At 39.1% G+C, this 18641-nt stretch overlaps 1 long non-coding RNA gene across 1 annotated transcript in view; it reads left to right on the plus strand.

Moving 5' to 3' along the window:
* Nucleotides 1–2376: 2376 nt before the first annotated feature.
* The window catches only part of LOC142151322 (uncharacterized), a 36247-nt gene continuing 19982 nt past the window's right edge, over nucleotides 2377–18641 (plus strand). The window contains exons 1-2 of the long non-coding RNA XR_012691178.1: nucleotides 2377–2471; nucleotides 2622–2893. This is a non-coding gene — a long non-coding RNA (uncharacterized LOC142151322). The remainder of the gene's footprint in view (nucleotides 2472–2621; nucleotides 2894–18641) is intronic.

Genomic DNA, 18641 nt, shown 5'->3' on the forward strand with positions numbered 1-18641 from the left:
ACTCCTAGCAAGCAGGTGTTTGTACCATTTGGAGATTTCACTGTGTTAAACTGCTCTCACACCTGTGCCTCCAGTTACCTGGACAGTCAGATTAAGAACGATAAGTACCAATACAGGGATCAACTGGACGACTACTAAAGTCCTAGTTGACGACTGGAAGAAATTAGCAGTGTGCACTCATGTTACCCGTAGTGAAATTATAATACAATCCATACTCACAGTCTTGGCTTATGATATGTTACATGTTATGTACAGTAATGATACATTTTCAAAATCACCTTCACTTTAGTAAATAGTTTGAAAGGAAATAAAAAATATTACTGACACTGCATGTGCATGAGGCTCATCTGGTTGAGACGGTGGCATGTGTGTGTGTGTGTGTGTGTGTGTGGGGGGGGGGGGGGGGGTTGATATCTGTGCAACAAGAACTCACCCTACGTGTGCGCATGAGGTTCTGAGATGCTTCTACAGATCCAGTAGATGTCTGTGGAACACATTACCATGTTTGTACAGTATGAATGAGAGCTAGCAGAATTATTTATATGTGATCAGTAGTGGTCTGCAAATTTAGAAGTGGTGCTATATAAAATGTAAGTGAATGGAATTTGATAGTTTTACAATATAAAGAGGTTAGTGGCATACCACCATATTCTGACCTACTTCGACCACTGTGTGATAGTTATCAACTGAATATGAAAGGGAAATAATTCCCATTTTAAAACAGCTATTGAAAGACCAGTACTTGGCACTCAACAGTCAGTGGTTCTTCCAGCCTGCCCAGTGAGGCTTAGGGGTATATTTACTAAATTGCGGGTTTGAAAAAGTGGAGATATCGCCAATAGAATCCAATCAGATTCCAGTTAGCATTTATTTAGTACATACTACAAAATGACAGATAGAATCTGATTGGTTGCTATAGGCAACATCTCCACTTTTTCAAACCCGCAGTTTAGTAAATATACCCCTTAGACTTACCATTCAGTGGATTCATGATGGAATTAACTCTCATTAAGTGCTTCACAAAAAGGAAATGTGACTTTATGTTGTTTTTGTCTCAATATTCAAAAAAATGTATGTATTACTTAAACTAAATTGGATCTGTCATTTTCACTTTAAGCCACAGTTCCAAAGAGTTTTTGCATTAGTGTGCATTAGTGTGTTAGAAAAAAAATAACTTGGATAAATAAAGTGAGAAGAGCTTGGTCCTTTTTTTATTAAACACAATGGGCCTGATTCATTAAGGAGAGGAAAGCAAAAAAATTAGTAACTTTTCACCTTGGCAAAACCATGTTTCATTGGAGGGGAAGGTAAATTTAAAATGTGAGGACAGATTTATAGTGGGGGCAAGGCATGACCTAGATCAACTTTAAATTTCAGTGTACAAATAAGCTATCGAGTATTTGAGTACTACATGAAAAAATAGCTCTTATATATCTTATGGGCACCCCTTACATTGTAACATGGTTTTGTCCAGGAGAAACATTTTCATGCTTTAATTTCCTTAATGAATTCGGTTTAAGAAGTTCTTCTGTATCATTTATGTTATCCAAGGGCAAACGCAGGATTTGTAGAGGGATTTCCATGCCACACCGACAGTGGGCGTGGCCAGCAATCATGGAGGCGTGACTATAATTTTAGAGAGTACTTGGCTGCTCTCCAACTCTTCCTATCCCCACCATATACTCAGGCAATGCTGCCTGCACTACTGTTAGGGCACACAGCTCTCCCATTTCAAGCAGAGTCGTGTGAAGCAGGACATACCTCCCAACTGTCCCTACAATCAGGACAAAGTCCTGACTGAGTGTGTCAGAACAGTTGACAGACTGTCCTGCTCTCTCCTACCTGTTCTTGCTGCTTTCAATACTTGTTGGGAAGAGATGGCTGTGAACAGTGGAGACAGGAATGATTTGCACACAAGCTGCAAAGTGGCTGGTCCTGGGGCAGGATCCAGCCACCTCAAGGATACAGTACCCCAGGCTGGGAGGGGGGGTTCCAGGCACTAGGAACCCCCCCCCCCTCGCGGTTTACCTATGTTATATGCATGGTTACTGTTATTTATTACTAAATCATACATTCTAAAATTGCCAGATTGTAGAGTAACAATAAAGCTAATGAGAGGCACACACATTGCCTGGTTTCCCATGTTTTTATTTCAGCGTTACCGAGTAACGTCACAATAGACCTCCAGGAGGAGTTGGAGGAAGGAGAACCAGACAGTGTCAACTGCACGATTTATGATGTGGCTCATGTAGAATATCTCAAGGTCTCTGTGGTCAGAGGAGGTCAAGTGACCCAGAGTTCAGCATTTAAAAGAGATCTACGGCAGGGTAAACAAACGGTGACAGAGACATATGAATTCATGGTCAGTCACAGGGACAACCTTCAGAACTTCAAATGTATGGCCACCTTACAGCTGGGGACAGACCTTGAAAACATAGTGGAGTCTCCCAGTGTCACCATAAGGACATATGGTAAGTTCCACCATGACAGATCGGTCTGCTGCTGTCATTCAAATAGCTAATTCTTGTCTGTGAAATCCAGGTGGTGGTGATAATCTCTGCAGATACATGTTGTATTGAGTCTTTTTAGTGTCATGCACTGTCTTTTAATGTAATCCTTAGGTCAGCCAGAAGTTCCGATCATCGCCGTTAAACTCTCCACTGGTATCCAAGAGGGGGATTCCTTTACCCTAACCTGTTACTCTGATGGACCACCTCACCCCATGTACTACTGGACAGTCCCGCCTCGTGCGACAGTGACTTACTCCCAAGATAAAAGCACTGTCAGATGTAACAGAGCCAGTTTTGGACACAACGGCACTTATTAGTGTGAGGCCAGGAATATACATGACGAACTCGAAGTCACCAGGTCATGGAGATAACACAAGGCAATGGTGAGCAATGACTTTAAATATGACTCTAGTAATCTAGCAGGGGGATCAGGGTGGTTGTATAAAACGGACATCGACTATACGGTTGAACTTGAAATCCCCTGTACAAGATGACTGTACAGTGAACTTGAACTGTACAAGATGACTGTACAGTTCTTTGTTTCTTTCATAACTACTCTACTTTCCTCTTTTAGAGGAAAGTAGGAAAACCAGCCTGCTCATGTCACTTGCAGACATGAAACTCATGTAAGATAGTATATAAATAGCACATGAAAATTGCCATAATTGGCTAATCATTTATGTCAGTGCGGGCACTGGGTAATGATCCTGTGCCATCTGGAAGCACAATCTGATTCTATAATCAACTTCTCCCCTTACTGCTTAGCTGTTTTGTCCTCCAATGAAAAGAAACAGGATTGGCGACTGTAGCTGCAAATCCAAAGGGATTTTCAGCTACAGTGGATACCTCGTTCCAGATGCATTTAAAACAAAATGAGACATAGTACTAAAACTATGACTCCTATAGGAGGATGAGGTGATAAGATAGGAGTACCAGACAATGCAATAGACATCAGACCCACCTGTCACCCTTATTTTCCTGTAGGAATCAATTCATATGAGTCATTCTAGTACTCCCCTTCTATAAGACAGAAAAATTCATGTTCAACACATTGGGAAGGGTTAACCTGTTATTCCACTACACATTTACCTTGATTGTGTTACTGGATAAATTCATTTGTATAAATTCAATTAGCCCCACTGTTTCAGAACCAACCGCTGAGGACCTACCGAGACTCCAACAAATAAAGACAGGGGGAGGACAAGTGACAGTGGTCTCTCTCACCAATCTCAAGCCCAATAAGGACGTGAGTTCCCCATGACCAATAGGAGGGTGCACCAGGAGAACATAAGAAGCGGAGAGGGATAAAAAGTCTCAGAATCAGTGTCTGGGAGTGTGGTTCTTAATTTGAAGACTGGACAGGTGCAGAAGATATTGGGTCTCTGAGTGGTGTGGGCACCTACAGTCTGTTCTCCCACATCAACTGGCAAAGAGTTTACCCAGAGTTATAAACTCCCACACCAAGTAAGCGCTTAACTTCCAGCCTATCACCCACCCCAATACTGTGGACATGAGCAAACATTTTCTCATTCAGGCAAATATCTGAATAAATAAGTGAAACTTTTTTTTTTACAATATTCACCAATAAACTTATACCTTTTAATAAAGGGTTAAGAGTTATACAGTAATAGCATAATATAACATAAAAGGGACATAATACATTACAAAGACTGGTCTTTACAAAGACTGGTCTCTGTATGCCAATCCCTGGGTCATCCCTTCTCAGGCACAATCCAATTACTTTGATTTGCCTGATCCTACTGCTGGCAAAGCAACCATCAGGTTCAAGTGTCATCTCGTGGGCACACAAAATCCACAGTATTCATTGGCTTCAGGCAGGAAGGAAGGACAGTCCAACAGGATAATTACTCCCAGCCAAGTATACCAGAGGTCTAGCGCCTCAGATCTTCTGGAACTTCAAAGCTCCCGACTGTGCTTTTATCCCTGCTCCGGTTTAAATGGTGATAACTTCTGGGTACAGAAAATGACCTTACTGTTCTACCTCCCCATTGGCAGCCCTTATCTCCTTTAGGTCTGTTCATCTCTCTTCTGAACTGCCTGCCGAGGAGGATTCTGCTAAGAAGACACAAATTGATCTCAACAAAGCAGCCTAAAAACTGCCAATGTAGATACTTATGGTATCCTCAAACCGTTAGGTGCTTTCTTTAGATCTCCAAGCTCTGGGCAGACTAACACTTCTGACTGGTTGCATAGAGCAGGTGCTTAGTGGCCTTCGGAACAGGGACAGTCTTTGTGGGATCAGTTTCCCCAGGCCCTTGGATGTGCATAGAGCTCCATACCAGATCATTACAACGACCAAGTTTAATCTGCAAGAGGAGTACAAAAAGGTCAGTAAAAATGCTTGGTGATATATATATATCTTGTGACATGGGCACTCTTCTGGTGATGCACACATGGACAACTTCTTGCTGTTTTATTGTCAGGATGGCAAAGTAATCCACAACATAAAGCTCCACAAACTCTCTCGTAACCCTAATACTAAGTAGACAGATAACAAATCCCTAGACACCAGCCACTGTCTGGCATTGCTCACACTGCACAAAAGAAATAGTTTACATTCCGACCTTGACTTTAAAAAGGATCTCTCTGCAGGTGTTCTGTTTAATTACTCTAACTGCAGACACGCCCTGTCAGGTTGTTGTTAGCTGTGGAAAAAAATCCTTCTAAACCTCTACAAAATATGTTAAATCACACTTTTTACTATTATTTTTTCACACATATGTCCTCCACCTGTATCTCTTTAACCTAGGCGCACTACTGTACAAATGTGCAACTCTGCCACCTTATTATACAGTGCTGTAAGAAGATATTCATTATCCCTGCCTTTTTGGAGTTTGTAGTCTAATTTCCCTACCCCACACACTAAGATGAATTTGTAAGCAGCTAATTAACCAAAGTAGAGCGCATGGAGGAAATCCATGTTATCATTGAGAACATACAAACTCCACGCAGATGGTGCCCTGGTCTGATTGAACCAACAACCCCAGCACTGTGAGTTAGCATTGCTAACTAATGTGCCACAGTGCATATATTGATATATAGTCTATTATTTGAGATTATATCTACTAACCTCAGTATAGCTTACATTAAATATAGTTTATCTTGTATCAGTCTCGATATGAGCAAGTATTCCAGCACTGCACACATAGGCAGTACTTTGCCTCCTTGTCCTAGTTCCAGTGAAGTTAATGGTGCCTCTCTGACAAATCTTCAGAGATTATCAGTGACAACTGGATCTTGATATAGACCCTTGAATATCATGATATTTTGATGGCAGCAGTAGGAATGTACTTAGGCTGTCAGGAAAATGAGCGGACAAAGCGACTGCAAAGCTCCTTAGGCCTTACTGAGACTGAAATCTAGTCACAAATAAACAGAGACATGATAGAACCTTTTCCCATTTACAACTTTTGTATTAGCACTGGGATATACCTGTACAAGCCCAGGAGACATTACCGAAATTGTTGGTCAGCAGGATCTGGACAAACTGGGGAAAACATAACACATTAACACTAGAAGATATTCTTTTTTTTAATCAAGGATTTTGCATGTCCCCTTCTGGTAATTTAAAAACATTGTTGGAACCCCTCTATAGAACTGAAAATCAACAGGGGTTCCAGAGGAGTAAGGGGTAGAAACTAAAGACTGGACCAGTCCCTCCAGGATAAGATCCACCAAATGGCGTTGGAGAAGAGATTGGTTCTCCCTTGATACCCAATACCCCCATTCCAGGGCAAGGAGAGGGCGGTGCCCTGTAATCCTTGCAAAAGTTGAAAGACAGAACTGTTTGACAATTAAGGTTCATGCTGGACTGTCGTGAATCAAGGGACAAAAGATGATATTGAGGAGGACAGTGAAGGGCCTTCTTCAATCCACTGAACTCTATACATTGGTGTGTGCCTACAGGAAGTGTAGTGACACTAGGCTGGACCCTTGCCTTACTGGAAGTTATGTGGAAATCAACACGATACCCATCGGAGCGACCCCCAGATATTAGCCAAATATTTATCTATTTGTGTAGTTATATTTCCACTGTTTTTGCTATGTTATATGGTTGTAGTGTGATTGTGCAAATATTCTTAAAAGAGTTGTAGCTCTTCCATTTTAACTTGGTTCCATAAATTTTTACGTTCTTTATTCAGATATCTGCCTGGTTGTAAAACCTTACATGTTAACAGTACTGGGAGTGGGGAACAGGCTGATGTGTAGCCTGATAGTGTTGATCAGGAGTCATTACTGGTTAACTCTGGGTACATTATTTGCTGGTTGACAAGGGTAACTAGCCAGTAGGATATTGTGGCATCAGTGCAAAGCTCTCACATATTTTTCTTGGGGCATGGAATGACCTGTGACTGATTCAGTAGGACTTATGTGAGAGGGGGTTTATTATATCAGGTGTCTCATGTCCCGACAAGAACTGTGGACAGCCACCTATAAGTAACAGCTTTTAGTGCTGGAACATCTGTTTAATCCAGGGCAGCTCGGAGATTTGAGCTAGATTAAGCCAGTCAAAGAGGAGGCCTTTGACCATTGGCCCCATCCTGTTAATAAGCAAGTTAGAGCCATTTTAGTGACCATGGAATACAATAGAAAGTTTGTACCCCCATAGAGCATAGTGGTCATGTTTCTGAGCTGTTCTGGATTAAGCAAATTGTTTTGATAGTCCAAATATATGCCTCCATTTATGGATTAGATGCTATACTAAGCCAGGCAGGACAGAAAGTAAATGTTGCCTACCTATCCTGCAAGCTTGAGGTTTTGTTACCAGAAAGAGTGTCTAGCTATAGCATGGGAACTCAAGCAATTGCAACAATATATTAATAAGAGGAAGTTCATTTTAATTTTTCCCTAAGAACATTTACCAATATCATAGCTGTGACCGTAGCTAGACTTTCAGATGTTGCTATCTTTGTCACATTATACTTATTATGATTTGATAATAATCTCACAGCCTAGCTGTTATGATTCCTAGTGCATTCAGGAAGCAGCAACAGAAGTATGATAAACCAAATTACTTTATTCAGGCAAATACATAAACAAGGATTAGATGTGGGATATGCAGATTTCCAGGTTGAGGTATAAACAGGTATAACTCAGATCCACAGCTATGAACAGGTGAAATCAATGGCAGATAAAGTCCACAGAGCAATAGATTCCAAGTAATGAATGATACAGATAAATAGCAGGGACAAGTATTATGAGTTACTCCAGTCCAGGAGGCACGAGGCTGTCCAGGAAAGCAGACAAACTGAGTCCAGTGATCATCAACATCTTACGTAAAAAAAAGGCATCAGAATAAGATTAGCCACTGATTGATCTTACTTACTGATCTTACTTTTGGGCTACTAAATGTGAGATGGACTCTATGCTGGATGATCTTTGTTGCTTATCAAGCATGGAAGGGTAAATGTTACAAGTTGCAGACTCCAGTAATAGATTTCTATAACATTGCTCAATGTTCTTTGCAGATTATGGATACTGTGGATATTGATATTACTCCTTCACTTACCAGGTGTATTTATAATAAGGCAATACTTTCTTTGCAGGTGGGACCCATACCAGCTTCACAGCCATGTTGTTTGTTGTAACTACGTTGCTCACCACTCCTTATATCTTATGAAATGTAAGAAATTGCTCAGAATTGAGGACTTCAGAGTGAACAAATGCTCTTTCTACCCAGAGTAATTGAAAAGATAATAGATAATATTATAGATAACATCATAAATTAAAGTCTTCATTTAGCCCCTCTGGGCTTAAAGTATTAAAATGAGTCAACACATCTCTTAGTCCACATTAAGAAAAGGTCAACAATGTAGAGCACATAAAAGAAAATGTGCTGGGAACAAGACTGATAATTCAAAACATTCTAATCTCATATTGCTACATGAAGAGTTTGGGGTATGAGGGAAACAAATTTGACCCCATTGCTGTGCCTTGCAACTGTAAATAAAATGAGTGCTTAAAAACAAAAGTAATTTTTGTGAAGAATAACCTAAAGAAGTAGCAAGAAAAAATCAACTGGAGAACTGGGTAGAGTGGAGTGGAGATGATGGCATCCTTAACTGCATTAAATCTGTCAGAATGTGGAATACCAGTTTATAATAGAACATCCAGCATAGCCAACATACCAGAGACAAGTGATTTATGAAGACAGCATATCTTGCACAAATGAGGATATACTCAGTGGAACTGGTTAAAAAAAGGCATAATGCATCATGATCCTTTGGCAGAGCAAGTGGGTCTTCTGGAGCCAGTTAACTAATTATGTATGTGTTTTTTAAACACTTAACTAATTAGGAGTATAGGGAAATCTTGTTTAAGAAACTAAGCAGTAGCCTCTTGTATCCATCCATTTTCTAAACCCAAATTAATAATTCTGTTAAATTACATTTAACATACATCAGTGGGATCATATCTAAGCAATTAAAAACAGCAACAATTAGATACTGTTTGACGTGTTTAGAATAGTAATCACAATTTATTAGGCTAATGTCCCCTACCTTGTTCATAGGGCATATCACAAGCTGTGAATTAATGGTTTATGATTATAATGCTTGTTAGATTACTATACAATATTTTTAATGGCTTTCAAAACAGATGGCTTTTATGTCGGAGTAACTCTTATCACGAAAGGGATCCACATTTGCATGTGATGTATCATGTCTAAGATTCCTCATTCTAAGCTGCCCCTGTAAGTTGAACAAGTCAACCACCCAGTCCAAGTCATTCTGTCAATTGTTCAATAGTTCACCACCAGTCGCTAGACATTTTATCTAAGCAGAACATCAGCTATTTGGATTTTCAATGTTTACCGATAGAACAGGTAACACACATAATGAGGCACAATGGATATAACACCTAGCCACCCTTACTCTGGAGGGGCAAAATAAAAAGTTTTTCTAGTTTATCACATTATCTATGCAACACCATTATACTAGGTATTATTGAGCAGTTAGCTTTAGTGCCTCCACCTGACTCTGTACTAAACTTGGGTAAATACTTGAATAGTTGAGACATAATTACCAGGTCATTCAGGAAACCCCTCCCTATAGGCTCCCAGGTAATATTTTATCTGATAGATTCACACAGACAAACAAAAAATAAACATACACAGGGCAAATTTGATCGTTACACTACTAATAATTATTTTCTATAAACCACCACATCAGGACTATTACACTATGTATGATATACCTGGGTTTGTGTGTATATATATATATATATTATATATAGTGTCAAATCCATCTCCAGAGGAATTATAATCTAATGTAAACCTCACTTTGTTAATTTAAAATTGTAAGATGTTGTTGAATGATGTTTAAAATTTCATAATTGACTGATGACACAGAAGTCTATAGAAAGATCCTCCGGACACTATATATTTATGTGTTTATTATCTTACCACAGTGACTGAGGTAATAGGTTATTATAATTTAACTGTCTCTGCTAGAAATTAAACCTTAGTTTGAGTGTCTCTAAATCCAGTTCTTTTTTTTTGTGCTTAGGTAAATGGAAGTTCCTGTAGTTCAATTATATAAACATCTGTGGACAAATTACCCACAATGTCTACTACTGGACTGTGGCTTGTAGCACTTATCACTCACAACTGACGTATTCCCAGCACACAGATTCTCTTGTCAGAGCTTTCTCTATAGCTTATCCTGCTTTTGTATCGATCACTATCTTCTTAGACTGTCACAGTACTCTCACTTCATATACTTTATTGCTAAATTCTCCTCCATGTTACTCCATACCTACCTACTCTCCCGGAATTACCGGGAGGCTCCCAAATTTCGGGGAGTCTTCGCGGACTCCCGGCAGAGTAGGCAAAACTCACAAAATTTGGCGAAATTCTTGGCAGTGAATGGAGGGGGTGGGGCTTAATTGCGTCATTAAGTTCCGCCCCCTCCATTCAATGCCGTGAATTTCGGCTTTTTACAGTGGGGGCGGGGCATGGTGACGCAAAATGTCACCCTCCTCCTACCCCATGTCACATGACTTCTCCCAAATCTTAAAAGTGGGCATGTATGTGTTACTCTTCCTTTCCTCATCATGTTCTCTTCCTTCTCTCTTGTTTTCCTCCTTTTAACTGCCTCAACCTCTCTTGCTCCCTGTCACCTGATCCTTATCTTTTCCTTCTTTATAGTTATACTCCTTCCCACTCTTTATCTCAACACATTTCTCGTGCACACTAATATTTAATGTAAACACTGTTTTTCTATATTTGTGTTAACTTATTTTAAACAATTTCAGTAACACTGGTAACATAAATAAACATTCTCGTTAACATAGATGTAACATATTTGCCCTAATTCTTTTATAGCTTTAGTCATTTTTAATTGAATGACATATATCATATGGTTTATTTAATTTGAAAGGATACTCTTTGGTATCTGGGGCAACCAATCAGATTCTAGGTCTCATTTATCCAGTGCGTGTTAGAAGATGATAGCTAGAACTTGATTGGTTGCTATGGGCAACACCTCCACTTTTCCTTTTTAGAAACTTTAGTAAATTGACCTCTTTATGTTGCTGAAGTTATTATTAGGGTCACACAAGACAATTATTTGTATTATTAATTTGACAACCTTTTTGTTTTCCTCACTGTGTATTATTCACAATTGCTAACACACATCACATGACTACCAACATGTGAGGATTGTTTTCTGTATGGCATCTCGTTTAGTGCCATTTGGCCTTGTTATACTAGCTTTATTGGAAAACGCCTTTAAGTCATCCTTGACAAGGGTGAGGGTGAGTCACTGAAACGATCATCAGGGCTGCATGCTACAAGTCCTTTTTTTATATATAAACTATTTTAGAAATGAGTGGTTCAATTTCAAAGAAATCCCACAGATCCGAGATTTGGGGTTCCAAGTGAAACTGATCCCAACATGAGGCAAAACATAATTTCCTGGAAAATATTGATGCAAAATTCGCAACAGTTTTGGATCGATATCTCCTATCTCCTAGTACTCCCTTGTTTTCTCATGTGCCATTTTAGAACAGACAGTGAGGAGGAGTTTAGCTGCATTGCTCTGCTCTGAAAATAATATTCAGGGTGAAAGAGGGACATGGAAAACAATAAAATAATTGTAATTATTGTAAAGCAGTTCTGTAGATATCAGTCAGCTAGGATAGTTTGCTGATCAACTGGTTTTAATTTCAATCTGTCAGTGAGTTTATTCGGAGTAGTATCTACTGGTTTTTGTAAATGCACATATAATACTACTATAATATAAACTGAGTTAGCTATCATTCTGAACTAAGTAGTATATTTAGTGGAGAAAAACAGTGTGCTTTTGCTATATGACTATTAGCAGCAGAATCCAAAAACAAAATAGATTTATTTATTTTTAAATTTTAAGTTTTTCAATCAAGTGAAAGTAATCTTGTGTGTAGCAGAGACATCTGAACTAAATTTGAAAAAACTGTGTTTGCATGTGAGTGTCAACGCAGCTGCACACTCTATAATAACGCTATATATTCTAAACTTTTTTCTATTTTGCAATACTTGATAATTTTGAAAGGGTCATTCAGTGACAACTATGTTTAAAAAAGGGTGTTTGCATTTGAGGGATTTCAACATTCAGCGACCGCATGTAGAATAATGCATAGCCTGCAAAAAAAATGTCATCTGCCATATCACCAACTGAAGTAAGCCCATTAGATAAATTAAACAACAAAAAAATGTAATGTAAGGAGATAAGAATGTTGAAACGCTACACGCACACTAAATTTGGAATGTTAGACAACATGCATTATGGAGAGTGAAGAGGTAGTATCAATCAAGTGTCATTAGATGGACAGAGGCATCAGCAGATATTTAGACAAGTAGATACCCAATTGTAAAGCGCTATATCATTGCTGTAGCTATATAAATAAATGATGAGGATAGACAAAGGTGGTCTGCACTCATACCAAAAACTTCAAAGATTAGTACTATGCACTTCTCAACGGGTAGAGCAATTATTGTTATCTGAGGTTAGAGCTTTCAAATACAATAACATAAATATTAGTTGTTCCTGATAGATGAAGGTGGCCTGTAACCCTACTACAAAACTTCGAAGACAATGCACATAATACATTTTGAATGTTACAGGACATCCATCATTGACAGTGAAGCTACAGTAACAAGCAGAGGTTGTTGGATGGAATTAATAGAGTTAGACATTTATGAAAGCAAATAGACAAAGGTGGCCTGTACCCATACCAAAAACTTCAAAGACTAGTACTATGCACTTCTCGAAGGGAAGAGCATTTATCGTAAGCCAAGAGCTATGAGTGAGGTAGATATGTGCTATAATGCTGCCCTTCTGAATCAAACAAGGGAACTCTCATAATAGGCCATGTATATCTACATCCAGTTACCCAGTCCAATTTGAGATTAAAATGTCAGTCTAAATTCATTGTTTTGGTTAAGCTCAAGTGTAGTATCTGACCTAGTGCGGTTGGTTCGGGATGCCCTAAACGGGATGGCTGACAATTTACGCTAAGTGATGGAGTTAAAGAACCGTATACACTGATTCATTATTTTTGGAATTGAATATGAGAAAGCAAATGCAAAGATGGCAAAATTACAAAATTCTGTCTCAATTGTCATAGATGACAACTGGGACAGTTGTGAAGGAATCATTAGGAAATAGACTGGAAATGACTGGAAAAGAATGTTAATCATATACATAGTAATAGAGAAGCAAAAACAGCTCAAAATGACATTATTTTAACTATTTTTCCAATTTTTAATTAAATCCAGATCCAAAACCAAATTCCGTTTATGATTTTTTGCCAAAACCTGTTACAAAAACAACACGGACATGTTTTAGAACCAAAACCTCACATAAAACCAAAAAACGGGGGTCAGCACACATCTCTAAACTTCTTACCTCAGACCGCTCCTCTCGGTTAGTCAGGCTTCTAGTCATAAACTCTGGACCCATTAAATCTACTCCATATGCACTTTGAAGTGTCGGGAAATCAAAAAATTTACATCCCCTTTTAACATAAACTAAAAGCTTCCGAATTCTGTCCTTAATGAGTTTAGTCCTTTGTCCAACATGTTGCTTACTACAATGACAGGAAAGGAGATAAATTACATTCCCTGAACTGTACTGTTCTTTCAAAGTTATTTGTTCTCCTGTAGTAGACTTAAACTTAATTTGCCCCCTAGGGCAACATAAATATTTAGCGCTCCCACTTTTGCCCTGGGATCTCATCCACATATTCTGTGTTGCCTTGGTAGATGTGTATAAACTTGGAGATAGTAATGTTTTTTCTTTTCAAGAAAAAACAACTTGTACTCATAACCTCACGTCTCAACCTCAAGTCTACTGAATACTAGTAAATGTCTCCTGTTAATCTTACAGTCTTATAATCTGAACTATAATCAGTAACAAAAACAGGATCATCACTGATTGTAATCAGGTCCCTCTTCATTCTAGTGTTCTTACCCGACCTACATTTCCACTTATAAACACTAAGCAGTCAATATCCGAGTAAATAAAATAATACTAAATAAATAAATAAATGTATTGAAATCTAGGATATAGCATTTAGCGTATTAAATAAATAAAATAGACATAGGTTGTCTCAAAGTCATCTTTATAGAGAGTTGGTTGTGCTCATTGGGCCTGAGTGATTTAGAAGAGCAAAGCATAAAAAAGGAGTAACTTTGCACCTCGGCAAAACCATGTTGCATTGGAGGGGGGAGGTAAAGTTAAAATGTGGGGACAGATTTATAGTTGGGATAGAACATGTCCTAGATCAACTTTAAATTTCAGTGTAAAAATAAAGTTATCAAGTATTTGTGTGCTACATGAAAAAACAACCAGTATTTATCTTATGTGCAAAATAATAAACTAATCATCATCATCATCATCATTTATTTATATAGCGCCAACATATTCCGTAGCGCTTTACAATTGGGGACAAACATAATAAACTAATAAACAAACTGGGTAAAACAGACAAAGAGGTGAGAAGGCCTTGCTCGCAAGCTTACAATCTATGGGACAATGGGAGATTGACACATGAGGTTAAGTATACATTTTGCATCTTAGCCCAGCCAGACTGCAAAGGTAAAAGTGACTCATAAGCTACATGATCCTGTCACACAACAATGTTGGTCAGGGGGTAGTTGTCTTGTGTGAAATTGTGTAACAGGCTAAAGGTAGTGAGGTTAAGAGGGTGGTTGAGGAATATTATAAGCTTGTCTGAATAGGTAGGTTTTCAGAGAACGCTTGAAAGTTTGTAGACCAGAGGAGAGTCTTATTGTGCGAGGGAGAGAGTTCCATAGAGTGGGTGCAGCCCGAAAAAAGTCCTGTAACCAGGAATGGGAGGATGTAATGAGGGTGGATGAGAGACGCAGATCTTTTGCAGAACGGAGTTGCCGAGTTGGGAGATATTTTGAGACAAGAGAGGAGATGTATGTTGGTGCAGCTTTGTTGATGGCCTTGTAGGTTAGTAAAAGTATTTTATATTGGATTCGGTAGAAGACAGGCAGCCAGTGTAGAGACATACAGAGTGATTCAACAGAGGAATAGCGATTTGCAAGGAAAATCAGTCTTGCCGCAGCATGCAAAATAGATTGTAGGGGTTTGAGTCTGTTTTTGGGAAGACCAGTAAGGAGGGAATTGCAATAGTCAATGCGGGAGATGATTAGTGCATGAATTAAGGTTTTAGCAGTGTCTTGCGTGAGATATGTGCGGATTCTGGAATATGCACCTCTTGCATTGTAACATGGTTTGTCCAGGAGAAAACTTACTCATTTTTTTTTTGCATTGCTCTCCTTAATGTTAATTGCTCTCCATTATGTTAATTTATATTTACTATGTGATTTGGACTTCGGGACCATTCCTACATTGGCAGCAACCCTCTCCCTGTATTGGTTTGTGCTACTTACTGATGTCTCTTGGGTATTGGATGCCAAATGCGTTGAATATATTTATTTTTGGTATATTTTATAGCTGCCCTGAGTATAGTATTATCCTTATTAATGTTTCTACATATGTCTTTAGCTATCCATCTTACCGTAAGTGATATCAATAAAATCTGTGTTAAGCTTATAATATTTCACAGTGAACTTCAATTATAACTATTGTCATTAATATAATTGCTATAATATAACTCACCAATAGAGCCAAAGTATATGAAAATAAGGTAATCTATAAATCTAGGGTGTAAATAATATGTCAACGATGGGGATTTCTATAGAAAACAATGTAATGTGACTCCCAACAACCCATAAAGTGGTTCGCATAGGAATTGAAGAACTTGGCTCCCCCTAGCGTCACCCCATTTCTGGAGATAGGAGGTTGCATCAGACATAAAATAATTGTGAGTGAGAAGAAAATAAGTTATAGTGATGAGAATATATATTATAAGGTGTGATAGTAGTTGATTAAATAACATGTGAGTGCTTGCAAATGATGTCCATATATATTATGAATAAATAAAGTGCAGTGACATTATTATTATTACCATTTATTTATATAGTGCCACTAATTCCGCAGCGCTGTACAGAGAACTCACTCACATCAGTCCCTGCCGCATTGGAGCTAACAGTCTAAATTCCCTAACATACAGAGACACAGACAGACTAGGGTCAATTTTGTTAGCAGCCAATTAACCTACCAGTATGTTTTTGGAGTGTGGGAGGAAACCAGAGCACCTGGAGGAAACCCATTCAAACACAGGGAGAACATACAAACTCCACACAGATAAGGCCATGGTCGGGAATTGAACTCATGACCCCAGTGCTGTAAGGCAGAAGTGCTAACCACTGAGCCATTATGCATGCATGGTTACCCATAAGGGGGTCCAAGGGATAAGTGTGGCGGGTGTGATGACATGAATTGTGTCTTCACGGCCCCACCCTCCATAGTGCAGCAGAGACAATTTGTGTCACCGTAAGGCAAGAGTAGTGCCATGATGATGTCATCTGCATTGAATTGCGTAATCAATGTCTTGCTGATATATAGGTGGGAGACTCATCAGTAGGAAATAAAATGACTTTTGATGTAATTAATACCGTTTAAGTCGAGTGTAAAGCGAAAAATAGATTTGATTTCTTCTGGTGTAGACCCTATGAGACCATTAATGGTCCATGACAATAAATGAGGACGCTATGCCCCAGAGGCAATATGTCCCTCTTTTGTGGTCTTATACTCAATTTCTTCCTTAAATTTACAGTCACACTGGTCATGCTGTTATATCGTTACTTAGATCTCAATTTGTTCGATTTTTCACGGCTCTGAGTTGTGAAATTATCCATTCTCTGTATGAATACATAGGCAATCCAAGGGGGGGTCCCCTAGTGCCTGGAAACCCCCCTCCCAGCCCGGGATACTATATGCTTGAGGTGGCTGGACCCTGCCCTGGGACCAACCACTTTGCAGCTTTTGTACAGATCGTTTTTGTCTGCACTGTTCACAGCCATCTCTTCCCAACCAGGGCCATCTTAACAACATTATGGGCCCCCGGGCAAAGCAGTGCACCGGGGCCCCTAGATATAGATATAGATATATAGATGTATACAGATACAGATATAGATATATAGAGATAGAGATAGATAGATGTACTTGCTCAGTGACCCTTGTAGGTTTTTTTTGCAGGTTTTTTTTCTTTTGCAGGATTATTTATTCTCATCTAGAGCTGTGCCTATGGGGCCCCCTTGCCCGTGGGGCCCCCGGGCAGCTGCCCATTGTGCCCAATGGAAAAGATGGCCCTGTTCCCAACAAGTATTGAAAGCAGCAAGAACAGGTAGGAGAGAGCAGGACAGTCTGTCAACTGTTCTGACACACTCAGTCAGGACTTTGTCCTGATTGCAGGGACAGTTGGGAGGTATGTCCCGCTTCACACGGTTCTGCTCGAAAAGGGAGAGCTGTGTGCCCCTAACAGTAGTGCATGCAGCATTGCCCGTGTATATGATGGGGATAGGAAGAGTTGGAGGGCAGCCAAGAATTGTCTAAAATTATAGCCACGCCCCGTAGCATGCTGGCCACACCCACTGGCGGTGTGGCATGGGAACCCCTCTCTACAAATCCTGCGTTTGCCTCTGGAATGGGTGAAAAAATTAGTAATTTGCTTTTTCATCTATTGCTCATTCTACAATTTCTGTCACCAGTGTTGTTTGGGAATGAATCACCAAAGGAGACACCACTGTATCTAAGAGAGAGAAACAATAGTGAAGACATGGAGCATTGACGGGTAATCTTACACAATTCAGATTAAAGTTGCAATAGGAAACATCTTTTGGTAGATTTTAACATCCAGGATGGCACAACTAATATTATCCAACTATATTACATAACACAATATAGACAAGAATAATCTTCCAACAGCATCTCTTAAAATACCATACTTTAAAAATAGCATACTGCCGAGCATCTCAGACATGGCAATGTAATGTGAGCTTGTGTTCATAGCTGAGGGCATTTGACCTTTGTGCTGTTTAGTTGCTATTTTCAACCTTTTGCTTTATATATGTTAAAAACACCTTCTAAAGCTGAATGTTGGTTAACCTGACATGCAAGGGAAAACTATGTATAATTAGAAGTCTACCCATACCCCACAAAAAACAAAAAAACTACTATAACATTGGACAATTAAGAGTAGTTATAATATTGTAGACACCACTAAAGTTAACTAAACACACAACAGTTCCTTGAATTTCTATTAAAATATATTTTCATTGATTTTTAGACAAAGAAGGGTCCAAACCTGATATATGATGCGCAGGAAAGAGATCATCATCATCATCATCATCATCATCATTTATTTATATAGCGCCAACATATTCCGTAGCGCTTTACAATTGGGGACAAACGTAATAAACTAATAAACAAACTGGGTAAAACAGACAAAGAGGTGAGAAGGCCCTGCTCGCAAGCTTACAATCTATGGGACAATGGGAGATTGACACATGAGGTAAAGTATACATTTTGCATCTTGGCCCAGCCAGACTGCAAAGGTAGGGTGACTCATAAGCTAAATGATCCTGTCACACAACAATGTTGGTCCGGGGGTAGTTGTCTTGTGTGAAATTGTGTAACAGGCTAAAGGTAGTGAGGTTAAGATGGTGGTTGAGGAATATTATAAGCTTGTCTGAAT

The sequence above is a fragment of the Mixophyes fleayi genome, chromosome 4, assembly GCF_038048845.1.
Source record: "Mixophyes fleayi isolate aMixFle1 chromosome 4, aMixFle1.hap1, whole genome shotgun sequence".
In the NCBI taxonomy this organism is placed as follows: Eukaryota; Metazoa; Chordata; class Amphibia; order Anura; family Limnodynastidae; genus Mixophyes; species Mixophyes fleayi.